General features: G+C 31.1%; 1 long non-coding RNA gene across 1 annotated transcript; it reads left to right on the top strand.

Annotated features, from left to right (window-relative positions):
• The first annotated feature begins 5,752 nt into the window (after positions 1-5,752).
• Positions 5,753-13,657, top strand: LOC124373564. Its single transcript, XR_006923449.1, has 2 exons — positions 5,753-6,268; positions 13,436-13,657. It is a non-coding gene; the product is annotated as an uncharacterized LOC124373564 (long non-coding RNA).
• The last annotated feature ends 6,019 nt before the right edge of the window (positions 13,658-19,676 follow it).

The following is a 19,676-nucleotide window of genomic DNA, read 5'->3' as shown; positions in this document are numbered from 1 at the left end:
ACAAGTATGACATCAATCAGTAGAATGGTTTATTTATTTATAATACCTTACAAAAGAGTCTTGAGATTTGACTAAAACTGTAGTTTCAGAATGGCATTAAATTTACACCTAAATGTAGCTAATACTTACAGTACTGTGTCATCTCGCATTGAGGATAAGTAATATAGCATGCTGAAACATTATTTCTTATTAATAATCAAAATATAATGAGCTAATTATTAAACTAATGCTTAGATAATATTTTATAGATAATATTGTAGTGGTGTAAATACAGACAGAAAATATGTAACGAAGGAAATGTATATAAGATCCATTAAAATGTAACTTATAACACTTCTAATAACCAACCTTGGCAGGGATTGGGACTGCCTGTGCTTAAAACAGTTGCCGTGCCTCCACAACTGACCAGAACCAACAGCAATGGCTGCAGTGAAACTGTTATGCGCACCCAGGTTAGAGCATTACGTGATACTAGGGCCAGTCCTTGGGCAGGTCGGCGCCCTTCTACCATGTAATACTTCCCTCACTTATTAGGTTGATTATTTGAGATATTTAGCTTACGTCACTTGTGCTGCGATCTACCACAGACAATAAGCACTTACTCGACAAGAGAATAATTTAGATCCGTAAATTCTCACTAGACGTGTTGAACTTTACCGTATTAATATATGATAAAAGCGTTTAATGTTTTCAGATTACATAATTGTTTAATTATTATTGTAGTGCAAGTAGATTATGACAAGAAAACAAAATTTTTATTTGACACACCGGTTGATATTAAAAGGAAATATATTTCATTCTCGGTTGCAATTTAAGTTATATAAATATAGAGGTTACTCCATATTTAGTTCAATTTTATCTTGAAGTACACTCCTAATTGCACCCAATCTTTCAAGTGCACAATGTGCTGACTTGAAAGATGTGTCAATATTATTAAAGATAAGTTTGATTTAATATTAGGATCTGATAGGATAAGATTTCTACGTTCACAATATATAAAACTTTAAGAACAATGATAAACATTGGACTTACCTTTTCATAAAGATTAAATTCACAACGGTTAAAAATGACTAAATATTGAAACCCTTATAATTTAGTTTATATAGAAACTTTCTAACAATTGAATCCATAAGTTTATTAACCTCGTGGAATCTTTATTTTTATTACATATTCTTAATATTCTCCGATAATAATTTCCGTCCTGTTCTCATGGAAGGTAGCCCACGACCACAGGTAGCGGATACACAGGTATACTACCTATACGAATACCCTAGAGGTCTTTATGGAGAAACAAACTGAGGCAATACATTGATGACGTCAATGAAGGAATAACGAGAAACGACTTGCGGTCGAATATTTATTTAAGTTAAAGCAGTGAAAAACGAAATTGTGTGTGCTGATATCACAGGATATTTGAAAATTTAACTAGTAAATGCACCTTACCCTGTCAGTACGCCATCAGAGCCTAATTCCACCATTATTTTTTTGTATATTAGATTTAATTCATATAGGAAAGAACTAAGATCAATGCTTGTAAATATAAATATCTAGTACAGCTCTTACAACATTGCCTATTTGAATCACATAGTACAGTTACAACTCAGGATGAACTACGCATGTTCATATAAAGCTTATAAATGATACAATCAATCTGAGTTTACTGATTGACCTGGAATAGGTCTATTGCCAACCACGCTACTTTTAGTAGAATGAAAAAGACACAGCATCGATAGGTATATAAAATATAAAACTGGAATCTTTCCTTAAACGTTTTCAGGTAATATTTTAATCACTGTTAGGCAACTACAAGGGAGATAAGAACGTTAGCTAATATGTTTGAATATAATTTAAAATATATTTGATTGTCTGGCAGGCAGTTTTATTGTGTAAATCTTAAGAAATATAGTTGTAGAAAAAAAATAATTATTTCATATGTTTTACCATATTGATACTTTTCTATATTGACCACTACCACAACTCGCAAACTGACGATTATTCTTTTCTAACATGAACTTTCCCATACATTTCAAGAATCAGGTTGAGTACATGAACTATAAAAATTGGCTCTGGAATACTGGACGTACACCACTTAAAACAATTAACATGTGAAGAAATACCTTTCAATATAAATATCATAGTGGGGAAATTTTAAGACTGGCTCCGGCAAAAAAAAAAATAATGGCGCCAATTAACAATTAAATACTTTTATTATTACATTTGTAAACTCGCAACGTTTTCTTTTCCTTTGTGTGTGTCTACGATACTATACACACTTTCATTTAATCTGAAAAGCAAAAATTAAAAATGTGTAGGGAAATACACTTAAATTTTCATTGTAAACAACGCAAAACAATCGAGTTTATTACTTTATTAAATAGTGATTAGTTGTGTTTTTAATTTCTACAAATATGTAATCAACTGTACTGCCTCAGCGGTAGTAATAATAAGATATGTATGTGACGTATTAGCTTGTATCCATGCAGTAATTACACACATCTAAATATACAGTAAAACAAGTAGGTTATAGTATTAGGTATTAAGTTATAGTACTTCTGCTGTTCTACTGGTAAATAAGTCAAAATCTTGAGTTGCTACAATCTAAATTGAAGGCCTAATTGTTTAACATCAATATTCAGACATTTACAACCATACATACAATACAACATCTACGTGAGTTATATTTAATGGAAATTGTAGGGTTTTGACTTATCTATTTGAAGAATATTCTAGTTTAGGCCACAGAAGTTCAGCCGTGGTGTGGTGGTCTGGACCGGAAGAAGACTCAATGTAGACTCTGCTAACTTTTTCCATGTCATCTTGAAGCAAAATTACTTATGATGAAACTGTACTAAAGAAAATTTCAAAGGTATTAGGTTTTAAAATTGTGTTTTCATGGTAACAAGGAATAATTATTGTTTGTTAAGAAATAGACCAATCGTAAGGCTTAAGTTACAGTTATATACATTCTCAGGAAGAGAGATAGCCTAGATTTAAAACTAAGAAAATTAATAAATGAATGAATATTTATTTCTTATAGAAATAAAGATCCCACATACATGGAAACATAAGAAATGATCTTCACATGGGCGTATCCTAATTATAAATATAGGTAGTTTTAAATCTTTGTATGGAAAATATAACGTATTGAGAACATGAAACTTACGATATAAATATATATTATGTAACGTATAATATATACCAGCTTTTTCCGCGGCTTCGCCCGCGTAGTATCTACCTATATGAAAAAAAGAAAGGGGGCATAATGAATATAAAAGGGGACAATAAAAAATTATAAAAATCTATAATTTTAATAAGTCAGTTAAAAAGTTTAAAATATATTTTATATTTTTTAAATCCTTGTTAAAAATATTTGTAGCTAGTTGTTTCTAGTAAATCTTCGCCGCCGTTCCGCCGCCCTCAAAACTATTGTCCGTCTCCGAGCTTCTGCTTCCTCTGAGGTCTCGGAAGCTCTCGGTGTATTTTATATATATATATATATATATATATATATATATATATATATATATATATATATATATATATACACGTAATATAATAATAAAGAAAAAACAAATAAATCATAGCTACAACATAGCAGGGGTTAGAGGATAACATGACTACCAGATAACAACGGCAAAAATGATAATATAATGATGAATGATTAATAATAACAAGTTTAACATAATTTATCAATAAAGGTTATATCGATACAAGTTTATTAGGAGGATTGGAACCTCACACACTTATATACTCACGCCACACATAACCAACTCTCTCTATTTTTCTTTCTCACTCTCTCTCGCCCCTTTCTCCCCCTTTCCTGTCTCTACATTTACCACCATCAAAAGACGCTCTCTCTCAACACACAATCCTACACAGCTACAAAAACATGACACTATCATACGCCAACCCACTGCAAATACTCCTGATGAACATAGGAATAACAATTAAGTTAGTGATGTCAATCATAGCTAGCATGTCACATCATCCATCTCATGATCAAGTATCTGTCAACATTACATGACACATTTTTAGTGGCTGCACTGCAAGTACAAGTAACCTACTATGCCAGTGAATGTGCACTATTGTATCACATATTTGTAGACACGGAAAAATTTTCTTTTTAATTTTTTTTCTACCCCTCCTATTTTTATGCTAAGGATAGACCCATAAAGATGTTTGATCTTTACTAAACAGATCCAATAGAATGGTTTGAACTGGACAAATAGAGAGTACTAACAAAAGTGATAGACAGGAACTGCATTATCCCTCAATAAGACACCCTTGTTGTCTTTCTAATAATAATAAATTTTTAATATTCTCTTAAAGTTATTTTGAAGTAGTGTAACCAAATCTTTAATAAATTGTTCTTTTATGTATCACATGACGTTTAAATTTTTTTTAATTATTCATATAAAACATAAGGTAAATATTTTTATTGTGTATTAATCATCAAAGTTTGATGATATGATATTCTGTCATATTATATCTTATGAAGCTTCTCTAAATGTATGATTTACAAAGACCTTAGTTTTATCAAAAAGTTTTCGTAACATAGATACCTTGTTTTAAAATTTAAACGTTTTGCTGCTTCAATTTTCTTCAGCATATAATTAAATGTATATTATCATTATTTATTGACTACTTCCTTAATGCTCCACATTTGAAAACTATTCTTTTTTACCATCTCCTATACGAAAGTGAAACTTTCATTAAAAAGCCTGGAGTGACTAAGAGTACTTTAACGACATTTAACGAAACAAATCTAAAGTAGTAAGAAAGCTGAGCACAATAAAATGAGAATATATAGATTATTCATAGAATAAAAAGAAAATAACAGTACCGTAAAGATTAACAACGCATCATTTCAGCGCACTCTTGCGTTGTAGTACACCGCCTACCTCACTAGAACTAATTATTAAAACACAGGTTTTTAAACTAACTCCAGGAACACAAATGTGAATGTTTGATTTAGTATGACATCTCAATTAATATCATCTTAAGCCTTTAACATGTTCAGGATACTTCATTTCTACATAGACAACATTAAGTTCTATGATTGTGCATGTTCAACTGTAGAATTTGGTTGAGCGTCATTGAAGCACTTAGTGGGCTGAAACAATTTCGTTTGTGCCTACTGAGAGGATGTCAAGTTTTCTATTCTGTATGATTTATCTGTATGACAGCATGACGATAATGAAATGAGCTATATGATTAATATTTAGCATGCAACTTTAGCGAAGCCTATTACACAACACGTGGTGCAGCGTACTCGTACCTTGCATATATAAACCAACGTTAAAAGAAATGGATGTGGTCCATATAATAACACAAAAGTGGAACATGTAAGTTTGCGAAATTTTAGGAAAATTCACAATCAACAATACTGGGCTAATCTCAATTAACAGTAAATGTCTACATCGACTGTAATTCTACCGATATAATATATACAAACTAAGTGTAAGTTTTATTTCAATTAATATATGTACTAATGTCCAATTATTTTAAAATTGAAAGGTCAGGGCATATTTTTTATATTTTCCAACAAGAAAAAGACAACCAATTGCAAGGTATTTTGAAAATGGTGAAGAAAAAAGTGAACTAGTTTTACGTTAAAATGGATCGATAAAATACCAGCAAGTCCTAACATGATGAAACTGAAGAGGATTATAATTTTAAGAAAACAAGAAGCTAGCTCATCAAATTATATTGATGACATATCCTTTTGGATTATAATGTATTCAAGAAAATGTTGGTAATAATTACAAAGCGTTACTGGATATAAAATGTATCATCAATACCATTTACATATTTTTTCAGTTGTGCCACAGAGATTTAATTGAAACATTGTACACCAGCTGGCTTTATTAAATGTGATTTTTTATGTTTACATTTATTTTGTTCTTAATTATAACGGGTTTATAACGTATTAATTGATTATCTCCATGTAAATATTTTGCTGTAAACTATTTTGTGGACATAAATCGGTCTGACTGATCTAGGGTTAAACACTGTTTTATTTAACAAAGCATACGTCATCATACAGTCGTCTTCATGAAACCAAAATTTTAAAACTTTAACCTGTGGTCTTAGTGGCTTGATATAACGTGGACTTATGACTGTGTGCATTGCTGTCTCCCAGTGAGAGGTTACACCAGTTAGTGCAAGTCAACCTACTCGTCAGCAGAAATCTGGAATTCTCACTAAACCTTAAATCTGAGTCTCCGAAGAAAGAACGTAAAGGTCCAGCTTAGCACCACTCCGAATGGTAAATTAAAATATTTTATTTTCTTCCTCGATCGTAGTCCTTGTTATGTATATTTAATTTTGATTATTGCAATTATACTAGCATGATTTAAAAAAATATAATAAGTTGACAAAAAACAAATTAACCTTTAGTATTTTTTTATTTTTACAAATTGTATATTACAGAATTTTAGTTCCGTTCATTAGCAAACTCATTACAGGCGTTTATAAATTGTAAATATTTGGTTATTCATTTACAGTGATAAGCTTGTGTGCATTGTTGTTAGGTTATTTTATTAAGAGAGGACGTTGCAAGGTTTCAGGTTGTAATTGGGAACAACATTTATTATTTTGGAACTTTTAAGATGGCTTTGCATGTAGTTTTGTTAAATACTGGAAGAGCCGCGCCTCTACTGAAATATAGATTAATTAATGACATTCGTATTGGTTCCCTGTAATGCATATTTGAACTGCTACCAAAACATGTTGTCAGTTTAAATATGAAAACTTAACAGTCACATTGACTTTTGTTTCTTCTAATGGTAAACCCGTGATAGTAATTTATATATTACACGTGTATTACATTTGCGGTACAATATCTTATCTGATTAAAGTTCAATTTACAAGATTTTTATTCAGTGGTAATAAACGTTTAAATTATGACATAGTTAAAATTCATTTCTAATTATCATTTCTAAAAACCTTTAGGCATCTCCAAAAATCGATAAAAACCTAATGTGCAAACAACGATAAGATGTTACAATTTAGTATCATTTTAGAACATTATCCATTGCTATGATTAAGGAAAGTGGGCGTAACGCTGCGTTTATAACCATTTAAATTGGGTGACCAAACTAAGGGATGTTTACTTACGAATGATTTATTCTTAAATTTCTCGTTACCATTAGGCTACCTTTTAATTTACTCATAAGATTAACTAAAGTTTCGATGAACCTAACCAAAATTCTACTGGTTGATATGCACCTACATTCGAAATGCATCTATTTGATCTATATCACGAGAAAGACTCCTCAGTACCATGGACAGTTCTTAAAACAATGCAATTTTAAAAAATAATTGTGAAATAATATACTTACTCACACTAGATATTTGATCAGAGCTTTAGTAAGTTAGTATCTCCGAATAATAAGTATCTTTAGGTACAACATATATTTTGTCAGACCGTTAGTAGGTATCTCCGTAAATAATACTACTTTGATAGAATGTTTGACGGTGCTGATCAAAAGCAACAAGAAAGCGTCAGAATTATAAAATATATTCTCTATACATGCAGTTATGAGATTTAGCGAACCTTTATAGTACTTAGATATTACGATAGTAGAAACAAAGGTCATATATTATATGCTTGTTTTAGAGATCTACACTTCTTAGTATATTTCATAACGTTTCTTTGCAACTGGGAACACTGTAATTTACTATTACTTTACATGTCGTCATATTATATTGTGGCAGAGACATCAGATTTGTTTAAAGAAGTACAAATATTAAACGTTAAATCTATCAAGGCTAATAACTATTAAGATGAAAGGATACAATTAATACAACTCATGAACCAATAATTGCCATTAGTAATTGTAATTACATATAGATTATAAAATATTGTCATGTAAACATATAATCAAAATAATATTAGCGTGCTATTCTGAAAGAGCTATTGTAGCCAAATTGACTTTTAAATCAAGCAAAGCGTTACCCACAGTAGTGTATGTGTCGTGTGTGTATCAGTGTGAGTGTGGTGACCTGCAATTGAATCACGCTGTAACAATCAGAAAATACAACATAAAAATCTAAAAAATTTTATGATTTTAATAGTAAGAAATATTTTATTAAAGTAAAGATTTACAATTAGTGTAGATTTTTCTAGCTCAGTACATTTGCTCATTCTACGTTTTAGTTTATATTTCTCCTAACTCATATGCATATTTAGTACATGTCGTATTTAAGTTGATACCATCCGTAAATTTTCGTGGTTACCGAGTGTGACGTTTGGTCGCAGATGAAAGAAATAAAACAAAGTTTTATTGATTTTGGACTACTGTAAGAGTGTTACTACTTTAAGCTGCTAATCTAGGCGGGGGTGGGATGAGTTGAAGTAAAAATAAGAAAATACTCGTACGTTCAGATCCTCCCACAGCTGGACAAGTACCTCTTTCTCGTTTATTCCAGAATGAGATATATCGTTGATAATTTGTCATCGTCACTTAGAATTTTCTGATAAAAATATACCTTGAATAGTTCAAAATTTAATTTGTAATTTTCTTTAATGGGAATATTATATAATAGTCGTATTCATCCATTTCATGTGTCAACACTTTTAGACTTCTTAACTTTCTAATATAGTATACACCGAGTTTTACTACATCTTTTGCTTTTTAACGCACTCCAGAAAGATAAAAGTTTATATATTAATCATTAAAATTTTTATTTTTTTATTCGAAAGTCATTCACCTAAATAAGTAAGAAGTAATGCTAAGATGATCACAGCATATTTCACCTGTAGAAAGTTAATATTTACACTTGCTTGTGGACTATCCACAGTACTTGTTTTATATGGATTGATAAAGTCATTTGCAATAGACAGAACAATACGCTCACTACCTCGATGTTATACAGTATTTGTACCGTATATAGCAAAAGGTAAGACCAAGGCAATAAGTATATAATTTTGATTTACCAGTTTGAAGTGTAGGCCTAGTCCCAAGCTGTAGTTCCTTTGTTGAGAGTCCCGGATTTGAAGAAGCCTTTATAAATCCAGGTTGAGTTAACGACTGATTTAACTTGCACTAGCTGTAACTCCTCTTTAATATTATTCCAATTACAAATTTGCGTTACACTAAGCCACTGCAATTAAATGTTAAAATCTCGTACACGGTTTTCATGGAGATGATAATAAGTATTGTTAGGTAACATACCGTTTATCCATAGATTAACCGTAGATTTTTTAGTTATTGTAACACTATTATTTTTTTTGTTTCGCTGTTTATCTCGATTTATCCTTTTTACTCAAGTATCCTTAGTTTATCAATACAATAGCTTGAGTACAATAGCTTTATTGATCCTCTTGGTGAAGTTTTCAAACACAATGATAAAAACTTAATGCTAGTAATGAAATGAAAGGATAAATAACTTCGAACATAATCTTACTAAAAGGAAACATATAAAAGTACATCACGTAAGAACAGTAAACCTGTATAGAAGTAATTAAAATTTAACTAGCCACACGTGAGAAAGTCTGGAGCATGTTCCGGCAACAAACAACACTGGCTCTAATTTGCCGCATTAGTTCTTAACAAAGGGTTTTATTAAATTGGCGCGCTCACAACGTTTTGCTTTTCCCAGTGTATTTCAGCGCCGTAAATCACAAATTGGAAGCCTCCAATAGCAATGTTTATTTTAAAGGCAATACGAGAATATAACATTTTTCTAGCAATATTTTTGACTGTAATTGCAGAAATTTATTATGAAGGAGTGGATTTCGTCCAAACACAAATATTTATAAGAAACCAATAGGGAAATCGGGTTGTTGTACGACTGTCAATACGTCTATAAATCCGTCCGTCCGTCTGTACGATAACTCTTTATAGTTTTTGCGATTTGAAATTTGGTTCACGTAGGATCTTTGTCCAAGGAAGAAGATTTTAATTCTTGAAAAGATTAAATTCCTTCAGGTCGTGAGTTATGTTCATGACAAAGACATAATGCTGAAGTTGCAATCTGGAATTCGGAGTAACAAATATCACACGCACTGCACTTAAATTTATGCGCTATCCTATAAGTAGCAAGTAACACGGGACAATATAGCTCACTGATCATGCTTCATTATTCCCAAGAATTTGACTGGATCAGTTACGAATTTTTGACAGCTAAAATGAGTTATTGCAGATCTAGAGAGACATTGTCAGATGGGTTAATTCATGGCTAAGTGAACGGCAGCAGGTCACGAAGGCATGGAGTAAGACTTCCTTGCCCCTTCCTAAGCGGCGTGGTGTGACTCAGGGTATTGTTTGGGGCATATTCTCTTCAATCTGTACCCATATAATCTGTCCAAATATATGCAGACGGTTGTCAGTTACATATTTCATATAAAATTGAAAATATGAAACTTGTGGTCGGTGGTATAAATTCTGATCTGGACAAGATCATTACATGGTCTGTCAGAAAAGGCCTCAAGACAAACTTCAGCAAGTGTTCAGTTTTGCATATATCTTCTTAAAAAGTCCCTCTGCAGCGTAAATGCAGGTGATGCTTGAAGGCCAGGCCCTGGTGACTTCTGACAAGGTTTTTGCTTGACTAATTTTGCTTGAACTCACATTTTCTGATAACGTCATAACACTCCATTGAGTGATTTCTGGCTCAAAGGAGTGTTCAGGTTTAGAAAACTTTTACCGAAATCCAATAAAGTTCACCTCATGCAGTCAGTCATTTTTTCAGTATTTATTATTGTTATCCATCATATGGGAGTAGCCTCTAAATAGAGAATACGGAAAGTTGCAAAACACTGCAGTAAGGTTCGATTACTCTCTCTCACGTTTTTACCTAGTCTTCCCTTATCCCTTATCATAAAACTGGCCACCTGGTTCCTATGGTAGTCTTCTGCAGGATCCTGACGTGTTGCATGGTCTAAAAGTCTTGTCTCTAAAGGAGCCGCAATACCTAAATGAAAGGCTACGTTCCCGCGTAGAGGTTGCTGAATGATACGAAAGTCAGCGTGGAATACTGCATTTTCCTAGAGTTAGGCTAGAGACTAGCAAATAAAACCAGATAAAACAAAGTTTACACGATTGTAGTAATTTAAAACTTTTTACCTGTTTAAACAGTTTATTAGTGTTAATTTCGCTATCAGTTTAAGCTAAGTTAGTTTTAATTTCACTTAAAAAATATAATATAGTGGAAGCCCTATTCCTAATCCATCCAGTCAGAGAACTTAGACAGTGTTTACGTTCATAAAGATGAGCTTTCACGATATATTGAACTGATATGGACACCAATCGTTGACAGTACTCTAGTGGACAGTAACGACTAACACGATAAACTAGTGCTCCGGTGAAGGTAGTTTCGTCTATAGCGTTTTGGGCCACATTGGTTTACATATTTTATATAGTTGGTGTTCACTAGTTAAGAAGGCCTACCAAATCAAAAATATTTTATACCGACTTGGAGAGTTGATTACAATTTAATCCTTGAATTGCATTCAAAATTTTGTGACAAATAACCCAAATCTTTATACGGTCTTAGTGGAATTTCCAACAGTTAATATTCAACAGCAAGTGCGAGAAAGGGTTTAGAACCCCATAAGAAACAACGTTACTCTCCTGCTAGGTAGGGCAGGAACATTCCTTTAATGACTGGTCACTCTAAGGCACTCAGGAATACTCAAGCAGGTGGTGTGTGGAGGTTTGATAGTAAATATAGTTGTACATTTTTTGTTCAGGATAGTATCTATGAATGAATAATGACAGATGACATGAGCATTTCCAGTCTAAAAAATATTTTTTTATTCAATATTATTATAAAAGTGCTATTGATACTTAGTAAATTTGTATCAGTTTAAAAGAAATTGGAATGAAACCGAGCTAAACCAAATAACAGTGAATTCAGAACTAACACTCGTGCGTGCCGACTGTCTTTTCCCTTTTGATTCCCTTAGGACAAGAGGAACCCGTGTCTTTAAGTCTCTATGACCTTTCTGTGTTGTTATGCAGACGGCTAAACGGACAGACAAACGGAAACACGGAATATTTGATCTTTTGACCTAAATGTCAATAACCAGTAAGGTCCTTCCTTGAATCACGAATAATCTACGCACAAGGAATCTACATACAGCTGTATATCAAAAGTTGTTACAGACAGGCGTACGGGCGGACAAACAGACAGACGTACGTACTTTGGCCGTATGATCTCAAAATCAATATATTTCTTAAACAGATAAGTAGAAATTTCTATATTTAAGAGCGTTTGTCGTTTACAAACGTTTTCCTGAATACCTTAGTGGTTGAAAATTACATAGTTAGTTAAGGTTTTAATTATAATTCACATATTTCAGATTTTCTAATTTAATTTTCATTTCAAGTTTTTTAAATCGGTTTTTAAAATAAAAAAATAGTAACAGTGATCCCCCATTGAAAACTCTCCGTCAGCCGTTCGGTATCAAATACATCGATAAAAACAAATTTGAAAAATAAATATGTATAATTAACTTCAGCTTTTGGTAAAATAAAATTAAAGTTTATCACATAATAACCGTTTGCAGCATTAAATTGTTTTTCAGGAATTATTTCATTGGCTTTTGTTTTATATTTTGTTGAAATATATGAGATTCAACTGAATAATAAAATACTCGTATTTTAATGAATTAATATAATACTATGAGCAAAATAAAATACTTAGAACAGACTTTGTAGAAAAGAAAACTAGTAAATTTACAAGAAAGAGGTAACAAAAGGTTTCAGAATATGGTACGGAATATATTCTAAAAACTCAGCTACGAGATCAGCCCCGACGAGGTTTTTCTCAACGAGCGTCTTGTTGACATCTAAAATTTTGGCCGAACTAGGCTATATATTTTATTGTCACTTTTATATTGTTATTCATCCTAACTATCTACTGTTAAGGGGTCGGATTTAAAGAATTTATCTAGCATATATTATATATTATGTTTTTTCAATACATTGTAAAAGTATATAAGTTCAATTTTCATACAATGTTCAAAAAATCGTTCAAATAAAATTGTAACAGGATTATTGTTTCTATTAAACAGTATTATTATAACAAAGAGAAAAATATAACATTTTACGATCGTTTAACGCAATCTATTATTTATAATTCATATTATGAGCGCTTATAATATTTACTATAACACTTCTGTAGCTTGTTAAACAGCGTTGAAAGATAAAATTATTAGTTTCTGAATTAATATAAAATGAATTTTATTTCAGATATAAAAAAATCAAAAATGACTGTTTTCGATTAAAGAAAAATACTAATAGAAATAGAGAAAGCTGTATTCTTGTACACGAAATAATAAGAAACAAATATTATCATAAAATAACAAAACTAACCTTTGGTAACAAACCCATAACAACAATTTATTGGTTACATCCGGTACACAATGTATTACTGAGATATCTGTATTACGGTGTTTATTTTAGGAAGTGTTACTTTTTTACAGTCTGTGTCATTGATATGAAATCTGGACTTTTGTTGGACAATCCGAGGCTCTTATCCAGCTGTGGGAGGATCTGAATATGTTCTGTCCTCCACCTTCACAGCCGCCCCTCCAGACCAGCAATATAATGATACTCATACATAATGATAACACTATATATAATGATACACTGTAGCATATGAAAGCTCTCTTTTTTGAAAATAATTAAAGTGTTTCAATCGACAACGGGTTGTCTTATTATTTACAAATTATACAAAATAACACTGTTTCTTACTGCATTACTTCTTAAAGTTTCCTCAACATTAATTGAAACAAATTAATTTGGTACCAAATGCTATTAAGGAAATTGTTAAGATGGACAACAAGTTTTCCAATAATTAACATATCATTAATACTAATAGCTGGAATTTTTAATAAAATTACTCAAGCCAATGAGCCAGCGTATCAAGCAACAAAGGGATACAAAAAGATATACTTATTACAATAATACTTATATACTTTATTATTATAGTCTAATTAAAAAATATGATTAAATTTTAAAACCTAATTGATTGGACTTTTAAATTAGTTTTAAAGTAGTGATTCATGTAGATAATCTTTGGAGTAAAATTATAATTACATGTACTTGCAGGAGATAAAATCGAACATTAAGTAATGCAATTGAATTATAAATATTTACTTTAGTATAACTTATACTTACCTGCTTCATGTCACTTCAATGAATTGGCTCTCAAAGTTATTATCAAATGGGACAAAGAATGTCGAGTGGTCAACAATCAAGAGCTCACAAGAAGCAGATAGACTCAAGGCTAGACCATATTATATGCATACTCGTCGTATTACAGGAGTCGAAACACCAGTTTACTCCAAAGATATGTTCAGCAGCTTGGTGTTTAGTGGTAACTTTTCAAATCGAACTTTTATCTCGTATAAAATTCCCAAAATATTCTTTAAATTACTGCATTATTGTAAACTTGTTCTATGTAAATGTCACTTTGTCTTTATAAAACTTTATGGAGTTTAGTTGGTTTTTATTTTGTTGGTAACTGTGATTAATACACGGCACTCTTATGAATGACAATCAGATACTTTGTTAAGTTTGAATAGCTGGGGGAAAGTACGGATTATGGTTTGTACTTCGCATTTTATGCTTAATTTTGAGGATTCAGGAGTATAGTGTTCGTGTTTTTCTTGAAATCCTTATTAATTAAAAAAAATTTAATTTGAAAATATGGAAGGCGTCTATAAAATAAGAATTAACGTAGAACCGAAACTGTTATAGTAACGTTGAATTTGTACTGAGCAATAAACTGTTTCTCTGCGGCCAGGGAGAATCTGCCCAAGAGTGTGGAGGCTCGCAAGCAAAGATAACATATTTCCTCATTTTAATGATTGCTAGCCTCACGGTATAGTAAATACTTCTGCTTTACCGAAAACTATGTATCCATGTTTTATACGATAGAATAAGACCAAATTAACGGACTATTATTCTGAAATACATGTTTTAGTTTGGTTTTAAAACGTTATGTATTAATTTGTGTTGTTCACAACCATTAGCTAGTGAATTTATATAAAAAATAATGTTATTAATAAACGGTGTTATTTACTACGTCTTAATATTTTTACATTATTAAAAAAAATAGGTAATAGATTAGTAAAATTTTAGTTTTAAGTTATATATAAAACATACATAAGATGTATAAATTTAACTCCATAACTAATTTCTTTTATATGCAGGATGTTTCAGACTACCCGTACATTATGTATAGCAGCAAAACAATTAGCTGCAAAGTTCGTTTCAACAGATAACCGAATTTTTCATGAAGCGTTTACTAAAATATGTATCAACCCGGAAGATTACCCATAACAAATCTTTGTGGCGGGTGATGTCCATTTTTGTAAACATTTTCAAATTGGAATAAATGTTACGTGATTTTACATTCTAAATTTTTATGTATCCGTTGCGTTTTGGGGCCAAAAACTTAATGTTATGGTTATTCGTATGTACAGAGTGTGATAATTTTTTTAACAGTAAATTCTGGTTTCAGCCCCTTTTTTAACATAGGTATACTAATTATTTTTTTGGAAGATATTTATTATATGCCTTTTAAAGAAATATGAAGTAACATAACTTTTTTCTTCCTTTTCTGATTTAGCAAAATCATGATGCATTTAGTAAATAAAAATATGCAAAAAGCCAAATATTTTAAACAAAAACCTATTAAAAAGTAAACCATTTTAAAATTCTATTAAAGACAATTATTCTTATATCAGAATTTTATGTTATATCTTGATATATCCCTTATAATTTCAATAAAAAAGCACTTTTATTATGTTATGTAATAATTACAAATACTCACCATGTATAAACAGCGCCATTGTCCTTGTAGTCCAGGAGAAATAGAAGTTCAAAATGGTCAAATAAATAAATGTTTTCTTACAGCAAACTAATGGCACAATTTATGAAAAAAGGTTTTCTGACGACTCATTTTTTTCGTTTGATAAAAAAATTTTCAAAATGGTAATTGAAAATTATCAAAATATTTTTTTTCAAGTGCAATTTTATTATAACGGCTGAATATTTCTTAATGAAAAAATAAAGTATTTTTAGAATAGCACGAAGTATATTTGACCACACTTTCAGCTCAATAGAACCATTTTTGTAAAAGAAAAAAATTAAAAACCCAAAAAATTGTTTTTTTGAAATTTTTGAGGTTAGGGCAAAATAGATTAGTACATAAGTTGTAGATTTTTTTTATTTCCAACAACATTTTAATTTGACTTTTTTCAATAGGATGCATTGTTTAGTCTCAAATTGCAAAAAACCATTTTCATCCCTAAAAACCACCTCTCCTATACCCTCTACTAGACGATTTTGGTTCGGAATGTTTTATTTATTTATGATGTATTTGAATAAATTATGCCATTAGTTTTCTGTAAGAAAACATTTATTTTTCAATCAGGTAACACGACTGGAACTACTCGTCCAGACTTAGGAAGCTAATACGTAAGAATTTTGCTATTCGAGTATTTTTATGTACTCTGAGAGTTCCATATCCACATACTGTACTTTGATGTAGCATAAGACAGAATGCCATATCAACATCCTAAAATTTGAAGGATGACTTGAGACCCTAAATACTTTGTCAAGGATACGTAAGGAAGACGATATTGTGACTAAGAAATATTGATGTATCTAGTCCTATTATGTTTCATTTCACAAAAATGTTACAACCATAAGTTCGATATTCAGGAAGTACTGTTATAAACAGGGGAAACTATTTATTAGTTTTAAATATTGTTACGTTTTAATTGTGTTACCAGTTAGGTAGATTCCATAGATATATATTTATTAAAATCGACATCTAGATGGAATATAAATGGGAATATGCACTATAACGTGAGCTAATAAGTACATTTCTAATTACATCTAGATTGAAGTTGGTGTAAATACAGTAGCACATAGCGTAAGTGAGGTTTTTTTAATGAAAGATTTTAAAATGGCGGAAATTCTCATTTCTTCTTATGTTGTAATAAAAACATTTTCCAACATATACACATTTATGTTTTGTGATCCCTTCAAATTTAAAGAAGGCGTCCGTTCAAACTTTTGAAAAATAAATTAAATATCTTTACTGTAAGATAGAAAGTAGATAAACCTTCAAACTGAATCCAATGCATGTTTACAATACTTTCATCTTTAATATATCAATAGGGAATGAGATAAACCAAACAGGTTATTTGTTAATAAATGAAGTATAGAAGACAATTAGAATCATTTTTTGTAATGATTCACATTTATATTACAATCTAATTACCCAATTTGTTACTACCGACATGAGTATAATCTTAATTATATTAAGATTATTAACTATTATCATATAAACATATAATAGACCAATTTATATAAGTGTGCCATTCTGAAACAAGAGCTTTAACCAAATTGATTTAAATATTTTAAGTAGAACAACACATTACCTAGTGTATGTGTAGTGTGTGTATTAGTGTAAGTGGGCCGAACTCCTGCCGCATTGGCCGCATCACCCTGGAACAATCAGAAAAAACAGCATAGGTTAATGTATCATGGTAAACCATACAGTTCAAAAAACTAATATAATTAAAGAAATATACCTTAATTAAATAAATAATATTAATATTATATATTTTTATTGAACACATACGTAAACTTAAGTCTAATAAAAGCAGATAAATTTAGTTACCTTAATATGTTGTGTAGTGGAGAATTGTTGTTCTAGTTAAATGTAGTTCTACACGCTCGCACACTTTCACACTTTTCCATTCAATCATCAGTCATACTTTGTGTGTTTTGCAACACACGTGGAGTAGTGTTACGTGATAATGTCAAAGAGGGGACGTCAAGCCGACGCAGGACCGAAGCCACCTGAAAATAATCAGAACAAAACTCTCGAATCACAAATATGACACCAATTAGTAGGCTTATTTATTTATAATACCTTATAATAGAGTCTAATAAGAGTCTTGAGATTTGACTAAAACTGTAGTTTCAGAATGGCATTAAATTTACACCTGAATTGTCCCAAATACTTACGGTACTGTGTTATCTCGCATTGAGGATAAGAAATATAGCCTGCTAAAACATGAATTCAAATTAATAATAAAAACACAATTAGTAAATTAATAAACTAATACTTAGCATAGATAATATTGTAGTAATGTAAAGTGTTATATATTTTTATAAGTTCCGGTAGCCAAGTTGTATAAGACGTTGATCTTTGGACGTAAGCAAGAGATAGCACATGTTTAAGTTTTGTTTTTGTACTGAAAAATTAAAAGCTAGTATATATGATATGTATTTAAACTAAGTGAGATGAAGGTTTTTTCAAATGATGGAAGTATCATTTAAAGAAAAAACAATCTGTTATAGTTTGATAAAACGTCGTGGCTATGCTAATTACCAGTGACATTTTTACGCAAGTAATATTTATCAATGTAGATTGTCTTGATGGAGAAACTACACATCATGATGTTAAAAAGAAAAGTGAGGTCACTAAAACACTGAGGCAAGAAATGACTGACGTCAAGGCAGACCGACATGAGTACCTTAATCGCCAGTCCGACTCGCGGTAAAGTCCTTATCTGCGCTCCTGCAGCCAAAATCGAAATGGCTGGTGTCACTGGAGGTTCGGGACCAAGCTATAAAATGCAGTATTCCCTGTCAGGACGCTGCAAGACCTTGGATAATGAGCCAGGAATCACTAGCAATCCCAAACTAATGTCAATCCACCGTCTCTTTATCACGGGCAGAGTGACGAAATTTCTCGTATACGTTGAAATAGATGTTTGTCCATCCAAAATCTGCTCTAGTGGGGAAGGGTAAAATCTGAGAGATTTTGCAGGGAATATTCCCGCCCTCACTTAAAATCTCATTTACAAAAGACGAAAATAGTCAGGTGCTCTTCTGGATCTATGACGTACAAAAGAAAAGGAGAAAAAATAATGTGTATTATTGTAATATCGACTAGCAATTTGTAATATGGTATACTCTTATAACTAAGCATGGAGAGAAGTAATAATAGGCCTACTACTGTGGTTAACAATGTAACTCTTAGCTCAAAATTACAATGTAACTAAAATTAATTTCTATGAGTAACGTACTGAATTCAAATAATTAAAATATGAACTTATGATCAAGAGAAATAAAGTGCTATATTCATTTTTTAGTTATTGTTTTTTAATTCTGCTCAACTTTGTATTCATACAGTAGCAAAACATTTATTTGTACTTTCACTTCGGTAATTTTTAGAAACTCTACTTGCATGTACTCATACAAAGTTCACTGTATGCTCCGCAACAGACACTGTTGGAATTTTAGGCAATAGGCAAGGCTTGTGACGTTATGTTAATTGCGTGCTAAACTATGTCTGCCATTGTTTAAAAAAAAAAACAATTTGGAGAAAGTCTTTGGTGCAATCTTTTGTATATTCTTTTGTAACTGACTAAGCAATATTAGTATGGTAATGAATAATAATTGAGCTCTTGGTGTTTCTTCTATAACAGAATTTAAAAGTATACAATAAACAAGTAAGTAAAAAAATCCTAATACTTAAATATTATAATTATATAACGGAAACGGCTTCTCTAAAAATAGAACGAGGTATATCCAGTCAAGGACATGCACTTCAAGTCAGTAGTTTAATTTGTTATCGATATATCCCCATGATTGATAGGCAAAGCTATTATACAGTTAATTAAAATTCCAGTT

This window comes from Homalodisca vitripennis, unplaced genomic scaffold, assembly GCF_021130785.1.
Source record: "Homalodisca vitripennis isolate AUS2020 unplaced genomic scaffold, UT_GWSS_2.1 ScUCBcl_5894;HRSCAF=12846, whole genome shotgun sequence".
NCBI lineage: Eukaryota > Metazoa > Arthropoda > Insecta > Hemiptera > Cicadellidae > Homalodisca > Homalodisca vitripennis.
Note: the sequence above shows the minus strand (reverse complement) of the source record. Positions and strands in the feature narration are given on the sequence as shown.